At 48.1% G+C, this 21,252-nt stretch overlaps 1 protein-coding gene and 1 pseudogene across 2 annotated transcripts in view; both read left to right on the top strand.

The window, feature by feature from the left end:
- LOC146810995 (organic cation/carnitine transporter 2-like) overlaps positions 1 to 21,252 on the top strand; it is a 596,936-nt gene that overhangs the window by 151,004 nt on the left and 424,680 nt on the right. The gene's annotated exons all lie outside the window — the stretch shown is intronic.
- LOC146810996 (large ribosomal subunit protein eL38 pseudogene) lies at positions 2,911 to 3,144 on the top strand (annotated as a pseudogene).

Below are 21,252 nucleotides of genomic sequence, written 5' to 3'. Positions count from 1 at the left end.
TTTAATCCTGAAGAAGCGCATAGAATCTCCTCCTGACCCCACTCCAATCCGCGAAACATGTAGACCCTCCACATGTCCAAAATGGATATGACACTCGTCTAGCTTCTGAGGGCTATCATCACCCTCGAGCAGCACATAACCTTTTGGTTTTTTACTGATAACAGGTTTTTTTTTCCTATTGAACCTACTGCCACCCCCCTCCAGCCATCTTTTAATACTGCACCTGACACCACACCAACTCAGACCTGCACACAACTTTACGACTAAATTGTTTAAAAGATCTCCGAAAGAGTGACCCTTTGGGGGGAACCCGTAGGGTAGTGCAGCTCTGGCCCGGCGAGGCGCACCGCCCAATGACTAAGCATGACATCCTTCGGGGTGTGTGAGGGCATCAAGATAAGGAGATACTGTCCCCTGTTACAATCTTAAAAGAACGGCACCATCTCTCTCTTTCCTACTCCTCCTTAGGAACTGTGACTCCCCTCAGCGACGATCATTATTTATCACCAATTGCATAATTTAGCAGAGAAATACAGTGTCCCTTTGACCCCAAACCTACCATAATCATTAATTTTTACAACATGCCCATTTACACATATCAACTTGTGATTTAAGTACTGTGGTTTTAAAAGCTGTACTGGACTGTTATTATCAATCTCAAATTTTATCTTGAATTTTAGAATGAATTGTAAATATATTCCTTTTTTATTCTTTAATCTTAGGGCATGGATTTGCTTGTTTTATTTGCTTTTATGATTGTTTGTAACAGCAATCTAATAAAGTTACTCTTGACTTGACATATCAACTCTTCTTTAGAATTTAGATGTGATAAACCAGGTACAATTCAATGTTCTTTTAAAACGCTACTAAGGACAACAGCTCCAAGTACCTTGAAAACCTTCAGACGACTCAATTGCCTTGAAAAAGCCAGAGACGTGCATACCACCGTAGGTCTGAACACTGGTTGGCTGGGTCTCTCTAACCAATTAGAAAAAGAGATATGTAGCAATTATGTTACCGGTCCTGGGATGCTTGCTTCCATTTAGAGAAGACCTGGTCTGACAGTTCAAACTGGATGGTTCCCATGAGGAGCAGGGCCAAGTCTTATTTGTTATTGGCTAGGTCCAAACTGGGAAGGCATAGTGAGCATAAGAACAATGGATTTAACCTATAACTTTTGACTTGGGTGAGTGGTTGAAAAGTTTCAGCTCTCCGTCCATCATCTTGTTGTGTTTGCAATTATGTTTATAAAATTAAAAAACGATTTTGTTAAATATTGAAAATGTTTCATTAATTTCTGTGACTCATACTTTGCATCTCATGGTCTTTATCTAGCATTTAAATTTCTGATGTTGATATCATTAGTACCAATATGGCAAATGCATCTTTCGAGTATGAACATCACTATAAAACACATTCTGGTGTCTGCTCCTGAATAAGAAAATTAAGCAAGGCATTATCCAAGGTTTCAGTAGCTACTGCTGCTCAGAACCACCAGCTGTGGAGCAGAGTGTCCGTGCCACCGTTCTGCCAGTACAAAAATAGAAGAGAAGGAATGGATCCACAACTTCATTGTAATGCATGGGCACCGTCTTTATATGGAGCTGGCTACAAGTAACACCATGTTACAGAGCAGTATGACAGTGAAGAGAACATAGTCCTGTAGGCTTGCTTGCAGAATGACCACCTTCAGCAAAAAGTTGCTGAGGGAGGATGGTCCAAAGTAAGCAATAGCTGGAATTTCCATCAGGGAGTTTGTACACCAGTCTTGCTCATGTATGGGCTCATATCCTGTCCATGATTCCAGTAAAGGTATGATGTCCTAATGCCTAAAAGTCTTCTACATGTCTTCTGGCGTTCTTTACACGAGGGACTTGTGTGCTACTCTTTTCCCTCTTACCTCATGTGCCCCTGTTCTGATGTTTTGAGGTGGCAGAGTTGAGTCATTTGAAGAGATGTTTTGACACAGTGGCCATGAACTTCATATCCCAGACTACTGCCTTTCTTATGTCTTGCCTCAGCTGTTGCATCGAATTTCAATTTGGCATGGGTCCTTAGTGCTGGCAAGCCAGCTTGGGCCATGTGAGCATGCCGTGGCCCCAGCCTTTGGTGAAACTGAGCCAAGGGCGAGCCGATCTTTAGCACATTTGACTCCAAGCTCCTACTCTTGGCCTTTGTTTTGTCGGAGTGGCTGGGGAGCTTTATTTGTTGTTATCTTCAGGGTCTATTATGTAATTTATCTATAAAATGGGTAAGGCCATGAATCACAAGCCTACCTTTTTGCTCAATCTCTTGTGCAAAATTATTCCTCACTGGGAGCTTCAAAATATGTTTAACCCAAACTTCAAATATCCTTAGGACAGCACTGGCAAATAAGGTCACAGAACACATCTGTGCAAGCCCATTCTGCAGCACCGCAAACCAAATGAACTTTACTGGCCTGACACATTTAACCTCAGCCAAATGCTAAAATCTAAGCTATAACTCCTATAAAACAATATAGCATAATTCATCGCTCCCCATGCACAGTGTTCCATGTTGCTTTGTACAATGCTATATTTTGTTATAATGCTCTCTTGTACTTCCTCCATGGTGCAGTTTTCCCCTGGGAGCTACATCCTCAATGTAAATACCCCAAATAAGTCTACTTTTGCCATTATGTTACTTTCATGCCTCCTGTTTTTGTTTTCGTTTTACTGCTGGAACATGACCTTTGTAGTTATGTTACCCAAAAGCTTCTCAGTGCCCTTTGCAAAAGCAGCATTGTACAATTGCAGAAATGACTGTGTGTAGTTAGGACTGCTGACTACAGGATGAGAGTAATCTTCTGCAAGCAGCACAAATGAAAAAACACCACTTATTTTCCTTTTTGGATCGCTGGCAGTTCCCGGTCAGCACTAACCTCCAGCCATGCATCGAAAAATCGAAGAGATCAAAGACTTCCTGCTGATAGCCAGGAGAAAAGATGCAAAATCTGTGAAAATCAAGGAGGACAAGGAAAATGTGAATCTCAAGGTGCGCTGCAGCAAGGGCTTGTACACACTGGTCATCACAGACCAGGAAGAGGCAGAGAAGCTGAAGCAGTCCCTGCCTCCCGGTTTGGCAGTAATCCGGACGTGTAAAGAAATCCAGTTGTTAAAATAAACCGCTTGTTTATGAAATTTTGAGCGCCGTATTACCGTTCTAAACACGTATGACCCAACGTGAACTGCCTGTTTTAGACATTGGAAAAAAGGTTTGCAACTCCCTGATTAAAAATAACCCTGAACGTAATGTCTTGGGTACTATCTTTGAAGGATGACTGAAGCATAGGCCAGTTGTTTTCTGTACCTTCTGTAGCAGTTTGATTGCAACATTAAGGCCACATCTTTAAATCCTATTAGGTCTGTTAAGAAATGTGTCTATCTAAGGTCAATAAAATGAGGGCCAAAGAATTGGGTAATTGTAAGACTTCCATTTAACAGCGCTATCTATCGAACCTTACGTGTGGCAGCTTGAATTTTGCAGTGCACTAGTTGCCTATGGTTTAGTATGTGTCAGTCATGCGTGCCTTTAGATGACTTTAGAGTGCAGTACAACCGGTGCACTTTAATAGTGTTTTAGTACTCACAACAGCTAACCTAATGGAAACTGCGCTAATATGTGAATCACAATGTGCAGAAGACACACTCAAAAAGTACGGAGATGAGCATAAGCTTTTTAAAGACAAGAACCCTCACTCACCACATGCTTCATCATTGGGTTCCCTCTTGCATACAGTGCCTGCAAGGTGCAGTGTGTGGGCTACAACTCTCCCTCTGGAGAGGAGCGTGAGGTGTTTTTTCACTCCAATGCTTGAGGTGAATGAGGGGAGAGTGCAAAAATAATATCAAAAGTGCATTAAAACCATCTCTTAAAGGGAAAAAAGGAACTTTAATAACTATCCCCAATGGATGGAGTTAAAACCAGTGTGACGATAGGAGTAAGGATATTTCCTGTCTAACTAGGTCAACATGTTTCTCCCCAGGTGACCAGAAGTTCAAGGCATTCATCAGGACCATTGTCTTGTCACTCTGCAAAAATGTGAAAAACAAAAACCATACTTATTTAGTATATGAGTGTTGCCGAGACCGACTGCTGTCTGGTTTTCCTGCTGTAACAAGTAATAGCACTTATTAGTAATTCACATATTCATGTAAAAGACAACTATTACCCACGTGTTTGTGAAAATAGTGCCTAATAACACCACCAAAGTGAAAACCACATGAATAAATCATTATGCTCACCAATAGCAGATAACAAATCTACCTCTACTTTATACAGGTCCTTTATCTGTATGCGGGTACCTGCAGGTCAAATTAAATCACATTAAAGGCCAATACCGGGACAAATTTAAAAAAAAAAACTTATTGTGTGTAACACATAAGCTAATGTATTGTCACTATCACCACAACGCATCTTTCAGATATAAAAAGGATCTAGAAAATATATAGAATAGGTTCATATAGTCCCGCCGTATCCCACATTCTTAAGGGATCAAACGGGCTAGCTTACACACGCACCTCTTGCAACCACGTGATGTCGAAGTTCTAAATTGAACACTAATCCTATAATCCCCGAATCATCCTATTTCACGATGCATTTTCACCAAAAGCTTGAGCATTATATGCAATGACCCTGGGAACGGCTACATCACACTCCCGTTTACCACTCGATCAACAGGACATGAAGGCATGGTATATATGTGCTACTGCTATCCATTAGTCTCCCACTCACCGAATATCCCTGCATAACTCCTTCATAATAAAGGCCACAGAACGGGGGGAGAGCGACTATTTCAACCTGCGCTTATAAACATTAGTGTAGCATTATTCAACCCGGAAGTAGATAATACTACTTCCGGTTTAAGGATCGTGTTTTCGGCAAAATCTGTAAATATTCAAATGTTATCAGGATATATCAAAGCCATCTTCATGAATAATCCTAATACTCATATCACACACCATCAAGCAACACCATAGAATATATATATATATATATGTCTCTCTCTACAATATATTCCACGGTATATCCTCATTTAAACCGAGGATGTGACTCCTCATGTGGAACACCCATCTCTGTTCCCTGTGTAGGAGTGCTCTGTCCAGAGGCCCCATATTGATATCGTATTTTGGTTTATCAATAATGACCCATGTGAAATCATCCTCAGTGTGTGTTTTTTCTAGGAAGTGTCTTGTCATACGGGTATTCATTTTCTTACACCGAAAAGCACTTCGATGCTCCACCATCCTATATTTAACTTTTCTGGTGGGCATACCAATATATACCAATGAACATGGACATGTGATCATGTAGATGACCCCACTCGTGTTACAATTGGTATGTGAATTCAGTATCCATGGGGTGTTTAGACCTAGATCTAATTGTGTAGTTTGTTTCGTAAATGGGCACACCGAACATGATCCACATGGAAAATGCCCTACCACTGGTACAGCACCCCATAGTGAAGTTTGTCTAGTCTCCTGTTGACCGATTCTCGGCCTAGTATGTACTAGTAGATCTCAGAGATTATTGCTACGTTTAAAAGCAAACAGAGGTCTTTCTAACGACAGTGTCCCAGTATTTAAAATGTGACCAGATTTATTAATGGCCCTTTTGACATTGTCTGACAAGTTGCTAAAGGTGCTCACACAGACCATCCTTTTATTCTCAGGTTTCTTGTATGACTCTAAGAGAGCCTCTCGATGGTTATTACGTGCTCTTTTCAGCCCCATATACCAATTTCTTAGGGTAATTCCTGGCCAGCATTTCTTCACTAAGATTTTTGCATGTACTCTGTACCTGGACACTTCACTGCAATTCCTGCGTAACATAAGGAACTGTCCTATTGGGAGGTTATTCATTAGAGGACGTGGATGAAAAATATAATAGTTGAATAAAGAATTCATTGTGATCAACACAATGTCTGACCCGCATGCTAAATGTTTGGTGGCAAGGAGGGCTCTAATGCATAAGAAGGGTGCTCCATGAAGCTGCTTTTGATTCTGACATTCATTGGAAAAGGAGAAGCTAAACATTTAGTGCCTTAACTTGGACAGGAGGAGGATTCTAACTCCTGGTCGCTCTAAATGCTGGCATCTCTCAGGTGTTCTCCAATTATGGAAATGTATCGGCCGATGAATAGAAAATTTAAAAAAGAAAAAAAATTAGCACCCTTCCTTTTCCTCGCATCGTCTATCTGCATCTAAGACAGAGCAGAGAGGCAACAACTCAGATCACCCTTTTAAAGTTCATCCTCTAAGCCCTTTTGGTAATATAGTAACTTTACCCACCCCACGACTAAGCCATGGTGTTGGTCACATGTTTCCTAAAGTGGGTACTTCTGGTATGCCCTTGGTACTGCCTTTGGCCTACTGACTCCAATAGTAGCACCCTCCCACAATCTCTAACCAAGTGAGGTCCGGAACTTTTACCCTACACAACTGTGCTGGTGACAGTCTCCTTTTTTAAAAAAACTTTTTTTTAAATAATTTCTTTATTGGTAATTACAGCTAGTACCAAATTGTTGCAGAGTTAAATATCTAGCATTAAAGCAAGTTAACTTTGTGCATCATCACAATTTAACAAGGTACAACACTATAATATGCTACATTTCCTGCTTTGATGTTACACATTGGCTATCAGCTGACATAGAGGCCTTAAAGATCAGTGACTCCAGATGTTGAAGTGGGATTTCCCCTACCGCGTCGCCAGCCATTTCATAGTAAAGCCCGTGGTTGGAAGAGGGTAGTCCATCACACAATCGGGGCTTCCTACCCTAGTGCAGCCCACTGCCTGAGTACAAGATGGCTGTCCGCAGCGCCGTCAATGAGCATCTGTGGGGGTCGATTGAGGAACAGGCTCACCAGTCGGGCTGGGTCTCCATCAAGTAGGCCTGAAGAGGGTCACATAAGTCCCATGGTTGAGACATTTTTTTTTTAGGGGGGGGGCAGCTCACATAGATGGTCATCTGGTCTTTATCTCAAATAAAATCCTATAGCCCTTTCTTAAATTTAGGGGTCCGACCCCTCCACCATCTTCATATAACCCTCTGTTTGGCTAGCAGGAGGCCCAGTGCCACAAACCTTCTAAAAGAAGCTCCAATGTCCTTCGAATAGCCCAACAATGCAACTAGCGGTGTAAGGTTCAGGCGGCTGCCCATCATGTGTGCCAGAGCATCAGCAACCTCTTCCCCAATACACCCATTGCCCCTCACTCCCAAGCCAGATGGAGAAAGGCAGCCCCCGATTCCCGGTATCTTGCACACTTATCCTCAGACCGCAAGTTATACCTATGTAGTCTAGCAGGTGTGTAGTATAGCCGATGTAAGAATTTAAAGTGATTGATATGTAGTTGGCTGCTAGCTGTTATGCGTCCAGGTTGCTGGCAACAGTAGAGACATTGCTTGACGGTAAGCAGTGCCTCCAACTCATTGTCCCATGACAGTAAGCAGTGCCTCCAACTCATTGTCCCATCCGGAACATGCATTCCCAGGAATTTCTGTCCTTTCCAGCAGTTCATTGTGCTATAGCAGTGAGGCAATATGTTTCTGATTCATGGCCTGTATCAATACATGTAGGGTGTTGAGCGTGCGGGGTTCCTGAGGATAATCATTCGTGGACACCCTCACATTGCGACGGACCCTGATATACAGGAACACCTCCAGGGGAGTAGGCCTCTATCCAGTGAAAAGCTCTTCAGGAGTGACAAGAAATCCCTCAGAGTACAGGTCCCTCCATGTTGTGACACCCGCCTTGTCTAACATATTCCAACACACCATCTCGTGTGATTGGGAGTAAGGAATGGTAAGGGTACTGGACGAGCGGAGAATAAAGGATAGGCCAGTTTAGCCAGTTTGTCCCAGGCATCTGTCGTGCAGACAGCAGCTGTGTCTACCGCCTGTGTGCTCAGGAAAGCAGTTGTAAGAATAGGGACCATGTATCCTCAATCTGTGGTCAGATGTGGCATGAAAGGGGAAGGTCAATACTAGTATGCAGCGTTGTGGGCCTGCGCACACATGGAATTAGAGCTCCATGCCAGGGGCATTAAATCCTCCATTTGCAAATGGCTGTGTAAGTATCTCCTTTTTCAGCTTTTGTTGCTTCCCTCCCCATGCAAGTCTCATAAGCTGTGTTTTTAATGGCGTGAAAAAATAGCCACCCAGTGAGTGAGAAATATTCAGCAATAGATAAAGAAATGTTGGTAAAATTAGCATTTTCATCTGGGAGATTCGTCCCGCCAAGGAAAGAGGAAGGGTGATTCAGCCTGTGAAGCTGTCTTTCACTGTGTCTAAGGCCGGGCCATAGTTAGTCTGCAGCAGTTCATCCTTGTATCTAGTGAATGTTACTCCCAGGTACTGGTGTTCTGACTCACACCTGCCAGCGGGTAGTACGGGCAGTACAGCTGAGTGGGAGGGATCCCTGACATACAATGTGATGTCGTCCACGTATAACAACATTAACAAGCATCTGGTAGGATAACGGAAGGCATCATCTCAATGAGGTTGTCTTAATTTTCCCGCAACTGGGTCTAGTGCAAAGAGCAGGGGTAACAAAGGGAACCCCTGCCTGGTTCCCCGCAAAATGGTGAAAAGGGAAGAGCAAGTGCTACTTATTTACACTTTTGCCACTGGACGGCAATACAGCAGTTTAGTGCAGGAAAGAACGGAGGGAGGAAAGCCCATCCACTGAAGCACAACATTTAGATAATCCCACTTAAGGGAATTGAATGCCTTGGAGACGTCGAGGAATACCACCATCGCAGCCAACTCAGGGTCTATGTCTTGGAGCAGCGAGAAGAGTGTACGCAAATTATGTGAGGTGGAGCGCCCTGGTATAATACCAGATTGGTCAGGCCTGACCAGGAAATCCATCAGCATACTCAAGCGATTAGCTAATATCTTCAAGTATATTTTGACATTGCAGTTGATGAGCGATGAGGGCAATGGGATTCACATTGTTCTGCCGGGTTGTCAGGCTTGAGGAGGACATGGCCTTCGCCTCCCTCATCAAGGGTGGGAAAAGGACTGATTCCCTCGCTGCTAGATAATCAGCCTTGAGTATAGGGACAAGAGGACTAATATAGGTTTTATAAATCGGCTGGCAGTCTATCCAGACCAGGAGCCCTGCCAGACTGCTGCTGCATTATGGCCTCCCGGATTTCATCCTCCTCTATCTTCCAAGAGGAATTCCCTCTGCACGCCGCTCAGTCAACCCAATGCCACTTCTCCTAGCTAAACCTCTATATCCACTTTTTGAGTCCTGGGAGATGAGTAAATAATAGAATAGAAGGCGGAAAAAGTATTGAGTATCTCAGGTGTGTCCCTGATTAGGGTGCCATTCGTGCCTGTGACCTCGAGGGTATAATTGAAGAACCTATGCTTGCATGTTATTTCTTCTAGCACCCGTCCCGGGCATTCTCCCTCTCCATATGCACATGCTTTGAAGTATTTGCAACGGAACAAGCATTCGCATTCAGCAATGGTCTGATATTCGGTGAGTGACTGTGTGAGTTTGGCTTCCCTCCCTGATTCCCGTGGCAAATCCAACAGCCCCTTCCAGCCTCTTCATATCGCCTTCCAGCCTCTGAAGTGTACCCCGAATGTCACACAATATACCACAGTTTTAGTGATGCAGAACCCATGTATGATGACCTTAAAGGCCTCCCAAACTGTACATATCTCTGGGACAGTGTTTCTTTCAAAGAAGTTGCAAATCTCCCATCCCAGCTCCTCACGGGCTGGGATGTCTAACAAAGTGGTAGGAGATGGGCTCCATTATATAAAGGGCGAGGGGTTAGCCGGAGAGCGCAACCTAAGGAGAACCAGAGAGTGGTCTGAGTAGGTGCACCCCAGATGGGCTGCATCCAGTAATCAAACCCCCAACCCACAGTAAACTTGTTACGTTAAGCTCAATTTGATTCTCAAGTCAAAATTATTGTAACCGGTTATAGTGTGCAACTTTTACAAAGTTGCCACTTTGTTGCCTTAAATCTCCTGTGCCCTTTATTAATTTATTTTATTTGTAGACCGCATGGCTACCTAAAAAAAAGGTTTCCCAGTGCTAGCCTCCTCACTAAACCAACCAGTATTACCGTAGCCAAGGGTGACTTAAAGAAGAGATGCAAAAAAGTGTGCTCGGAGGGAAGTAGCCCTACCAAGCTGACGGAAGCACTTATCTGGAAAAAAACTTTGTGTTCGAGGCATATGAGCTGCAGATTACACACTATGCATAGATCGCCATCTGGTGTTGGGCCAGGATGTTTGCACTTGTTTTTGTCTTGGAAAGTCTTTGGAAGTCACAAGGTAGGTGACTCCTCCCTTGGATCATAGTGCGCATGGGCATCGGCTCCATCCTCAGATTGTTTTTTTCTGCCATCGGGCTGGATGTGTTAATCGCGCTCCAGTTAGGAACAGTTAACGGTTTTCTCTTTCGACGCGCAATCCTTCCCTTCTCAACAGAATTGTCTCGAACGCGTTTTCCGAATCCACTCGACTCTTAACAACTTCGAAGTCTTTGATTCCGGTCGTCGACGAAGGCCTTCGGGCATACCTGGGCCTCATCTTCTGGCTCATGGAAAGGACGCCATTCAAACAGTGTCCTCAATGTGGGTCGAAGTTTCCCCAGACCGACCTGCATGAGGTGTGCAACCTCTGCCTCTCAGCAGAGCACGAGGCCAGAGACTGTCCAGCTTGCGCCTCCTTCCGCACCAAGAAGACGATCCGGGACCGACTAGCTAGAAGAACAATAGCTCGCTCGTCATCTTCTATCCCCGACGACATCTTCCAAGAAGGCGTCGATGTTCCAGAGCAAGGGCGAGTCGAAGAAGGCCTCATCAGCGCCTCCGAAGCAGATGACTCCGACGTCGAAGACATCACTCCAGCTTAGAGGGCCGTGAGTACAGATGTCGACCCCGACCCCAACCCCCCCTCGACACTATCAAAAAAGGCTTCGGTCCCACCTTCACCTTTGGGCCCAGGTGCACACCGAGAAACTGCTTCCCATGCCCCACCATCGGGCCCGGTAAAGAAGCCTACTAAGCCTTCAGGTGACTCGGGCTCGAGTCGCCTACCCTCGGTGCCGAAAAACATACACAGGCACTAAAAAAAGTCGTCCTCATCCACGCTGACCGCTGCTTTTTCATCTAAGCACTCGGCGTCGAAGACTAGCACCGGTTCCTTGACACCGACACCACACTCTGAGCCGACCAAAAAATGGCCACCAAAGGGCCCTTACTCCCATTCTTCGAAGGCGAAGACCTCGGAACCGAAAAAACAACAGGTTCCATCGGACAAAGACACTGCAAAACTGCACGGTTCCAGAACCGCTACCGAGTCGGCGCCGAAAAAGCCTACGGCACCAAAGCCGTCGGCTCCGAACGATCTGCCTCCCACAGAAGAACTCTTTCGCCCAGATCCTACCCAAAACACTCTTGTGAAGGATCCTAAGACTGGTCACTCAATACTTAGCATCAAGAAGAGACCCCGAGATACGCCTGCATCGGCTACACCACCGAAAAAGAGAGACTTTGCTACCTCTCCATTAAGGATCGCTTCTCCTCTTCCTCCTCCTCCTCTTCACCACCACACCATCACCTATTCCAGTAGATGATGATGATGGTGACAACACCTCAGATGATGCAGGGGGAGGTGCGGACGATCAACCCCTAGGGGACCCTACCCCTACTGGCTCCCCAGACCCCTGGGATCATTACAGTGTCCCAGATGTCCCTTACACCCCACAAGACCACATCTATCCCTCCAGGCCTTCCCCTCCAGAGGACAATATTGGCTTCAACCAGCTCCTCCACAGAGCTGCCCAGTACCACGGGGTGGCTCTTCATACAGACCCCGTGGAGGAAGATGTTCTTATGGACACTTTTGACACCACACTAAGGTCCACCTCCATTTTACCCATGCTTAAAGGGGTCATTAAGCATGCACCAGAGGTCTTTAAAGACCCGGTTAGGGCTCGAGTCATCAACCCGAGAATAGAGAAAAAATATATGGCTGCCCCTACTGATCCAGCTTACATTAAAGGCCCCGCACCTCTAAACTCCCTCTTAGCCTCCAATGCGAGGAAGAGCGCCAATTCACAAACATCAGGTGACGCACCACCACCAGATAAGGAATCTAAACTCCTGGATGCCTCTGGCAAACGCACAGCGTCACAGGCAGCAAACATATGGCGCATTGCCAATACCAAAGCGCTGTTAGCTAGGTATGACAGGGCACATTATGATAATGCAACACCTCCCAGACAGGTATAAAAACAGGGACAATGAACTCATACAGGAAGGTAAAACCATCACTAACACCTCCATCCGTTGTGCCTTAGATGTCGCAGATACCGCCTCAAGGGCTGTAAACACCAGTGTCCTTCTGCGTAGGCATGCCTGGATACGCATCTCCGGTTTTAAACCTGAAGTCCAGAGTTCCATACTCAATCAGCCATTCGATGAGCAACACCTATTTGGCCCTAATGTGGACTTATCACTTGAAAAAATGAAAAAAGATACCGACACAGCCAAATCTATGGGAGCCTTGCAGTCGCAAGCTCCCAGACGTTCCTTTCGTCGCTCATCCTTCAGAAGCACCTACAGAGGCTACTCCTCTGATAGCCCCTCCACTTCTTACAAAGCTCCCACCCAATCCACCTTTATTAGAGGTTACCAAAGAGGCGGTTACAGGGGTAACAACAAGAAAGGCAGAGGCAAAAACAACAACTCCCGCTTTGCCTCCACCCCACCCCATGACTTCCCTCCACTTCCCCCAGACCATTCCACTCCAGTCGGGGGAAGACTCCACCAATTCCTCCCCGCCTGGGCAAACCTCACTTCAGACAGGTGAGTGCAACAGATAATTCAATCAGGCTACTGTCTCGAACTGACATCCACCCCCCCCCCGAAACATACCACCCAAACAGCATCCAATGTCACAAAAACACCTGTTACTGCTAAAGCAGGAGGTAATCTCAAAACAGTGCAATAGATCCAGTTCCCCTGCACCAACACAACAACTCCCTCTATTTTCTCATACCAAAAAAGGATGGCTCTCTAAGGCCTATTCAAGACCTCAGACCGCTAAACCTATACATACACTCATACCATTTCCACATGGTCACACTTTAGCAGGTCCTTCCTCTGCTTTCACAGGGTGACCTCCTTGCTACCCTAGACCTCAAGGATGCCTATTTCCACATTCCCATTCACAACGCTCACAGGAAATATCTCCGATTCGTAGTGGACGTTCAGCACTATCAATTCAAAGCACTCCCATTCGGAGTCACCACAGCACCAACAGTGTTTACTAAGTGCCTAGCGGTGGTGGCAGCACACCTAAGAAGACAGCACATCCACGTTTTCCCATATCTAGACGACTGGCTCATAAAAGCCAGCTCATACAATCCGTGTGTACAACACACTCACGCCACTATTCAACAACTTCACGACCCGGGGTTCACAGTAAACCACGCCAAGTCTCAGCGGCAACCGTCCCACACGCAACAATACCTCGGTTCCACAATAGACACCTCAAAGGTGCTAGCCTATCCCAGTTTCGCCAGGATAGCAAGCATGCAGGCTCTTCTCACCAAATTCCAACCGCATCACTCTCTTCCAGCTCGAGTGTTCATGCAACTCATAGGGATGATGGCCTCATGCATATTCATGTGCCTCATGCAAGACTCCAGATGCGTCCTCTCCAAGAGTGCTTAGCACACCAATGGAACCAGGCTCAAGGTCAGCTAACAGATCTGGTGTTGGTAGACGGTCGTACCCATCGCTCTCTGCAGTGGTGGAACACCAAGAACCTTTCCAAAGGGTGACAGTTCCTAGAGCCGATTCCTCAAATAGTTATGACGGCGGACGCATCGTTCTCCGGCTGGGGAGCTCACCTACTACATCACACCATGCTGGGCAGGTGGACACCTCAACAAAAGTTACTCTACATCAACCACCTGGAGTTACTAGCCATATTCCTAGCCTTAAAAGCATTTCAAAAACACATATCAGGCAAGACTGTCTTAGTCCGCACAGACAACATGACAGCCATGTATTATATACAAAAACAAGGCGGAACACACTCTCTGCAGCTCTCTCAGCTGGCACTCAACATATGGAGGTGGGCTATACCTCAGATTATTTTTCTCCTTGCCCAACATGTCCCACGAGTCCAAAACACCAGAGCCGTCAAACACAACAGATCCACGAGTGGGAACTTCATCCACAAGTTCTTCAACTGTTTTTTCAAATATGGGGCAACCACAGATAGACCTCTTCGCCACCCAAGAAAACGCCAAATGCCCAGATATCCTCACCCATTGTTCAAAGGCAATGCGATATGGATGAACTGGTCCGGCAGATTTGCGGACGCTTTTCCGCCTCTCCCACTCATTCCACTAGTGATACGCAAACTACAGCAACACTCCTTAACGCTCATCCTAGTTGCTCCAACTTGGGCCAGACAACCATGGTAAACCACATTGCTGGAAATCTCTGTAGTTCCGCACCAAAAATAACACCTCTCCACGCCTCTTAACCCAGAACCATGGAGAGATCCAACACCCAGCTCACCTGAACCTAGCGATCTGGATCCTGAAGTCTTTAGAATTCGTTTACCTTAACCTTCCTCCTGATTGTATGAACGTCACTAAAGAAGCTAGATGGCCTACCACTAGAGCATGCTATGCAGCCAAGTGGAAACGATTTGTAATATACTGTCATAACAACACCACCGATCCCCTAGACGTGTCTATCCAACACATCATAGGCTACTTACTACACCTCCAAAGATGCAACTTAACCTACACGTCTATTAGACTGCATCTTGCTGCCATAGCAGCATATCTACAAAATAGACAACATCTATCACTTTTCAGAGTACCTGCCATAAAGGCCTTTCTGGAGGGACTCAAAATAATAATTCTCCCCAGAGTACCACCTTCACCTTTGTGGAATTTTTTTTTTTGATAATCGACTTTATTACATTTTTAGCACAACAATAAATCGGTAGCAAATCAAACACATCATCGGGACGAATTACAATCAAGGTGAGCTGACTGAGACTCGTATAGCACAGATGAAGTGAGTAAGACATTTGTTGAACAAGATGTATTCCGTCGACAAACGCAGACCCCTCAAGCGGGCAGTAATTTGAACCACTTGCCCCAAATTTTGCCAAAGAGTTTGGGACAACCCCGGGCCTCGAAGAGGGGCTCCACACCAGTCCACCCCACGCCTCCATTGCATCACAGTAGGCGGTTTGGCCTGGGACCATAGCGTTGCTATATTGCGCTTCGCCCCTGCTACCGCCATGCCCAGGAGGCGCTTAGCCGCCCGGGACCCATCAAGGCCATTAAACACCCCCCAGGAGCAGGCGCAGTGGGTCATGGGGGACCTCCCAACCCAGGGCTCGCGTACGCTCAATTTCCACCCCCTTCCAGAACAGCTCAAGAACGGGACATTGCCAGACTACGTGATAAGTCTGCTGGGGCATAGCTGCAACGCGCACAGGCCGGGGAAGAACGCATGTGGGCGCTGTATAGGCGTGTGGGGGTGAGGTATGCCACATGGAGGTAATAAAGTTGGACGAGACGCAGTTTGGAGGAAGTTGTCAGGGTCCTGGGGGCCATAAGGGCGTCTCTCCAGTCCGTCTCCTCCAGGGGACCCAGCCATCCCACCCATCGGGCCCGGAGTCGGTTGAACCATTATTCACCAGGGAACGGTAAATACGCCAAGGTTCCCCATCAACACCTGGGCCTCCAGGGGGCTAAATTCCGGAAAGGCAGTGGGAGAGGGAATGTGTGCATGGAGGGCATGCCTGAACTGCAAATATTTGTAGAATTGGGAGGGAAGGAGGGAATGTCGTTGTAATTCTGCAAAAGATCTGATGTGGTCCCCCACCCAGATGTCACCTAATAACAAGATCCCATCGGCGGAAGCCCTGGAGAGATGAAACCCTCTCCTCCCAGCCATGCCCCGCTCTACAAGGGCGTCTGCCTGGTAAGCTTCCGGTCCCACTGCACATAGCGCAGGGCTGTGCGCCGGGCCATAAACACCGTCGTAGTGACGGGGGAGAGATCCCGTGGCACTGGGCTTCTGTATAGGTATGCTTGAATCTGGGCAAAGTCCATCAGCCGGAGTTCCACTCGATAGGCCGGGTCAGACCAGCCGCCCATGAACCAGTTGTGGACCACGATTAGCCGTGTGGTCAGGTAGTAGAGGGGGAGATTAGTGACTCCCTTACCCCTGTCGTAGGGAGGAATACGACAATGTGCTAGGGACATTCGCGGCCTCCCCATTGAAACCGAGTGAAGACGCCGTCTAGTTCCCGGAACCAACTACTTGGGAGTTGGGTGGTGGTATTTTGGAGGATGTACAGGAAACGGTGGAGGACAATCATTTTAAAGAGGGCACTCCGGCCCAGAGGGTTGAGAGGGAGGGATTGCCATTTCTTAAGATCCGTCTTGGCTCTGACGACCAAGGGTGTGATGTTCAGGGCCCACTCTAGCTCCGGGAGGAGGGCGATCCATACACCCAGGTACTTGAACGATTGCCTGCGTAGGGGGATATTCGTTTGCTAGTCGAAGCACGCCCGGGAAGGGTGCAGGGGGACCAGCGTGGACTTAGCCGGGTTGAGCCTGAGGCCGGAGACCCGTTCAAATGCCGAAAGGGCATCCAAGCAGCGTGGGTCAGAGGTCTCTGGGTCCTCCCAAAACAGAAGGACATCCTTGGCGTACAGGGCTATCTTATCAGTGCAACTCTGATTCCAGGCCCAGCCTCGGATGAGGGAGTCCTGACGGAAGAGGGAGGCCAGGGGCTCCATCGCCACAGCGAATAGAAGCGGCGAGAGCGGGCAGCCATGGCAAGTACCCCTCTGGATGGGGAATGCCTCGGACAGCACCCCATTTATGAGGACCCAAGCTCAGTGTTGAGAGTAGAGGACACTGATGAGGCGCCGGAACAAGGGGCCAAAACCCATCGTCACCAACACGTCCTCGAGATCACGCCAGTCCACCGTGTCAAATGCTTTTTCAATGTCTAGAAAAAGCAACGCCAGGTACGGGGTAAGGTGGTGGCGGTGCGCAAGGGCGAGGCAGAGGCGGCGGATGCAATGTCGGGTACCCCGGGCAGGCATAAAACCGCACTGGTTCGGGTGAACCAGGTCATGCAGATGGGGGAGAAGCCAATGGGCCACTACCGTGGCGAAGAGTTTGACATCCGTATTGATGAGGGAGATAGGGCGGTACGCTGCACAGTCAAGGGATGGTGGCTGTGTCTTTGGGATGATTATAATAGTGGCCACGTCCACCTCTCCCGGGAAGGATCCCACCTCTACTACATGTTTAAATAGGGCCGTTAAGTGGGGAACCAGTGTGTCGCGATAGGTCGCATAATATTCTTGGGGGTAGCCGTCGGGCCCGGGCGTCTTGCCGGAGCGCAACAGCGAGATAGCCCAGTGTATCTCATCCGGGGTGAAGGGAAGGTTAAGAGCCTCTGAGGCCGTCTGGGAGAGGCATGGCAGGTGCGTTTCGGGCCTGGCCAGCAGGTCCGCCAGGGAGGTCCGAGGAGGTTGGGCCGTGTACAGGGTCGCGTAGTACCCAGCGAAGGTTTGAGCAATGGCATGGGCTGTGACATGGTGAGCCCCGGTCCCGTCCCGGACCTCTAAGATAATACGATTGGATTTGAGATAGGTCACTAAATTGTGAAGCAGTTTGCCATTTTTATTACCCCAGCCACACACGCGCGCCACCGAGGAGCGCCATAGCATTTTAGCGGCCTCCAGCGAGATCTGGCAAATCTCTTTGCGGATTAGTATGAGCTGCCGAGCGGAGTCCTCGCTGTCATTGGTAGCTTGGGCTCCTTCCAGCTGTGCCTCTTGGGCCTCCAGCTGCACGAGCCGAGCGGACTGATCCACACGCTTCGCGTGGACCAGGCCTCTAGCCACGCCGCGCAGTACGGCCTTGCGGGCCTCCCACAATGTTCCCAGTGAGGAAACAGAACCCGTGTTAGTAGAGAAATAGAGCTCCATTTCCTGCCCAAGGGATGCAACAAAATTAGCGTCCTGCAGGAACCATGCGTTCATCCGCCATGCCGTACATTTGCCGTGAGAGGAGGTCCCCAGGCAGAGGGAGACAGGGGAGTGGTCGGAGATACCCCTGAGTAGTACAGTGACCCTGGATAATAGTTGACAATCCGTGGCAGGGAATAGAAATAAGTCAATATGGGAGTGGGTGTGCTGGGCTGCCGAAGTATGAGTGTATTGCTCCTTACGGGGGTTCCACACCCTCCAGGCATCGCAGAGACCCAGGGCAGAGGACCAGTCAGATAGGCGTTTTGCAGAGGCTAGGCGGAAGCTGATGGAGGAACTGTTGTGTCACGCGAAGGTTGCAGGACGGCATTAAAGTCACCCCCAACTACCATCAGCCCAGGTGGGAAGGAAGAGATTATCGGTGTGAGATGGCGAAGGACGGAAGCCATATTGGCGGGAGGGATGTATGTACACGAGATTCAGGGGTTGCCCCTCGATTGTACCCATCAAGGCCACATAACAGCCTTGTGTGACCGTCTCGGCATGGGCCAGGGTAAAAGGAAGTCCTCGTCGGAGCTGTATGGCCACCCCCCGGGAACCCCTTGTAAAACCCGAGTGCCAGACCCTGTCAAACCCGTATCGAGCGAGAAAGGTGCAGTGTGAGCCCAGGAGGTGTGTCTCTTGCAGAAACAGGATGTCCGGCGCATGGCGGTGGGCGCTACGAAGGACAGCAGTATGCTTAATACGATCAAGTAGGCCGTTGACATTCCAGGAGAGGAGGTGGAGGGCCCTATGGAAAGTGGGCATCATTGAGGTGAGCGGTGTGTAGATATGCGGGTGTAAGCTCAAAGAAGCCTAGGTCCCATGAGAAACAACATGACATGGTCCAAATCATGGAGTAGGAAGTGTGTTATCCGGTGAGTTTCGTGTCAGCGTCGAGGGCGAACAGGTGTGTGTAGATACCGAAGAAAACTGGGAACAGCGCCCCGTAGGCGGCTAAAAACAACAAACTGTTGGGAGACAACGGTGTTCCCCCCCCACCCTATACTTCTTAGGAGGAAGCATCTGTCGCCCTGAAAAAGGAAAGAAGTTAAAACAACAACCTTACAGTGAGGCTAAGTACTAAGCTAAAACGCTTAGCAAAAACAGGAGCATGGCTGAGATGGACCCCCCGCCATGTAACCGGATAAAGAATTGTCAACAGCTGCCAGTGCAGTCAGGTCGATTGTGCGATCAATACGGTAAGCAAATTCTGAGTCAAGGTAGAATGTAAGGCACCAGGGTCTAGGCAACATTAAGGCAGAATACCCCTGATGCGGAATCTTCCAGACCAGGGACCCTGTAGATGCTGCCAGGAGGCAAGAAACAAGGTTCCAGGGTATGGCCCCGCTCAAGCATTTCCATCATCGCTGAATCCACGGATCTCGGGGCTCCGGGACAGGTCCGAGCCCAACACGTGGCGTCGCAGCGTCTCCGAGGGCCCAGAAATGTCGCTCAGGTCGAGTAATGAGGCAGTCTGACTGGGAGAAGTGGGCTTTGGAGTCAGAGCGCGGGAGGGAGGGTGTAGAGAGGATGCGCCCGGTGATCGAGATTCCGACTGTCGTTCTTCTTGCGGGACCTGGTCCGGCGTCGCTGGGGCTTAGGCGGGGCTGGGTGCGGCTGCGTGGTTCCCCGACGGACAGGAGAGGAAGCCGGCCCCTTCAGGAGGGGTCGCTCCTCCGTGAGCCAGGCCCAGGCCGCTTGGGTAGTGTTAAAGAAAAATGTCTTGTCCTGGAAGATAACCTTAAGCCGGGCCGGGAAGAGGAGTCCATAGCGGAGACCCATGGAGCGAAGCTTCCGCTTGACTTTATCATAGGAGCGGCACTGGGTTTGCACCCCTTTGGAGTAGTCTGGGAAAACCCTGATTTTATTATTTTGGAATTGCAAGGGGCCCTGTGCCCTGGCCGCCCCAAGGATGGCGTCCCTGTCGCGGAAGTTAAAGACCCTAAGGATTATGGGACGGGTGGGAGCTCCAGGTGGCGGTCTAGGGGCCAAGGAGCGGTGAGCCTGCTCAACTGCAAACCAGGGTGAAAGGCATTCTTTAGGCATCCAGGAGCGCACCCAGGTCTCCACGAATGTATCAGCGTGACCTTGCTCCACTCCCTCGGGAAAGCCAAGAAGGCGCAGGTTGTTCCTCCGCGATCTATTTTCAGCATCTTCTGCCCGTCGGTGGAGCTCCAAGGTCTGGGTCCACCTGTGTGGAATTTAAACATCGTTCTCATAAGACTAATGGGGCCTCCATTTGAACCTCTACATAACTGTGAGCTACAATTCTTAACATGGAAAACTGCTTTCCTAGTAGCCATTACTTCTCTACGAAGAGTTAGCGAACTACAAGCACTAACCATTCAGGAACCCTTTCTGCAGATGCATCATAATAAGGTTGATCTCCGAACTAATCCTAAATTCCTCCCTAAAGTAATTTCTCAATTCCACCTCAGTCAATCTGTAGAGCTGCCTGTATTCATCTCGCAGCCACAAACAGTCTCAGAAAGAGCTCTTCACACTTTAGATGTCAAAAGAGCACTGCTGTACTACATAGAGAGAACACAACCTTTTCGTAAGACCAAACAACTATTCATGTCTTTCTCACCACCACACAAAGGCAACCCCATATCAAAATCTGGGATAGCTAGGTGGATTGTCAAATGCTTACAAATTTGCTACCACAAAGCAAAACGTACATTATCTGTTCCTCCTAAAGCCCACTCTACACGATTGGGGCTTCAATGGCATTTTTAGGGAACATTACCTTAAACGATATCTGCAGAGCAGCTACATGGTCTACACCGCACACATTCACAAAACACTATTGTGTAGATGTGCAAACTAAACAACAGGCTAGCGTGGGCCAAGCTGTACTCAAAACACTATTTCAAACTACTGCAACAGATACTGGTGGTCGCCGCTAGGAGGGGATACTGCTATACAATCTATGCACAGTGTGTAATCTGCAGCTCGTATGCCTCGAACGGAATATGCTACTTACCAGTATGCATCTGTTCTTGGCATGTAGAGCTGCAGATCTACACACGCCCACCCGCCTCCCCGGCTACCTTTATCTGTTCCAGTATTATCTTATTTAGATACAGCATACATGGGCATCTTTCCTGTTTCTTACAAAACTTCATCATTTCCCTGCGGGCGAAAAACAATCTGAGGATGGA

This window comes from Triturus cristatus, chromosome 7 (genome assembly GCF_964204655.1).
Source record: "Triturus cristatus chromosome 7, aTriCri1.1, whole genome shotgun sequence".
NCBI classification, from domain to species: Eukaryota; Metazoa; Chordata; class Amphibia; order Caudata; family Salamandridae; genus Triturus; species Triturus cristatus.
This window is presented reverse-complemented; position numbering and strand designations above follow the sequence as displayed.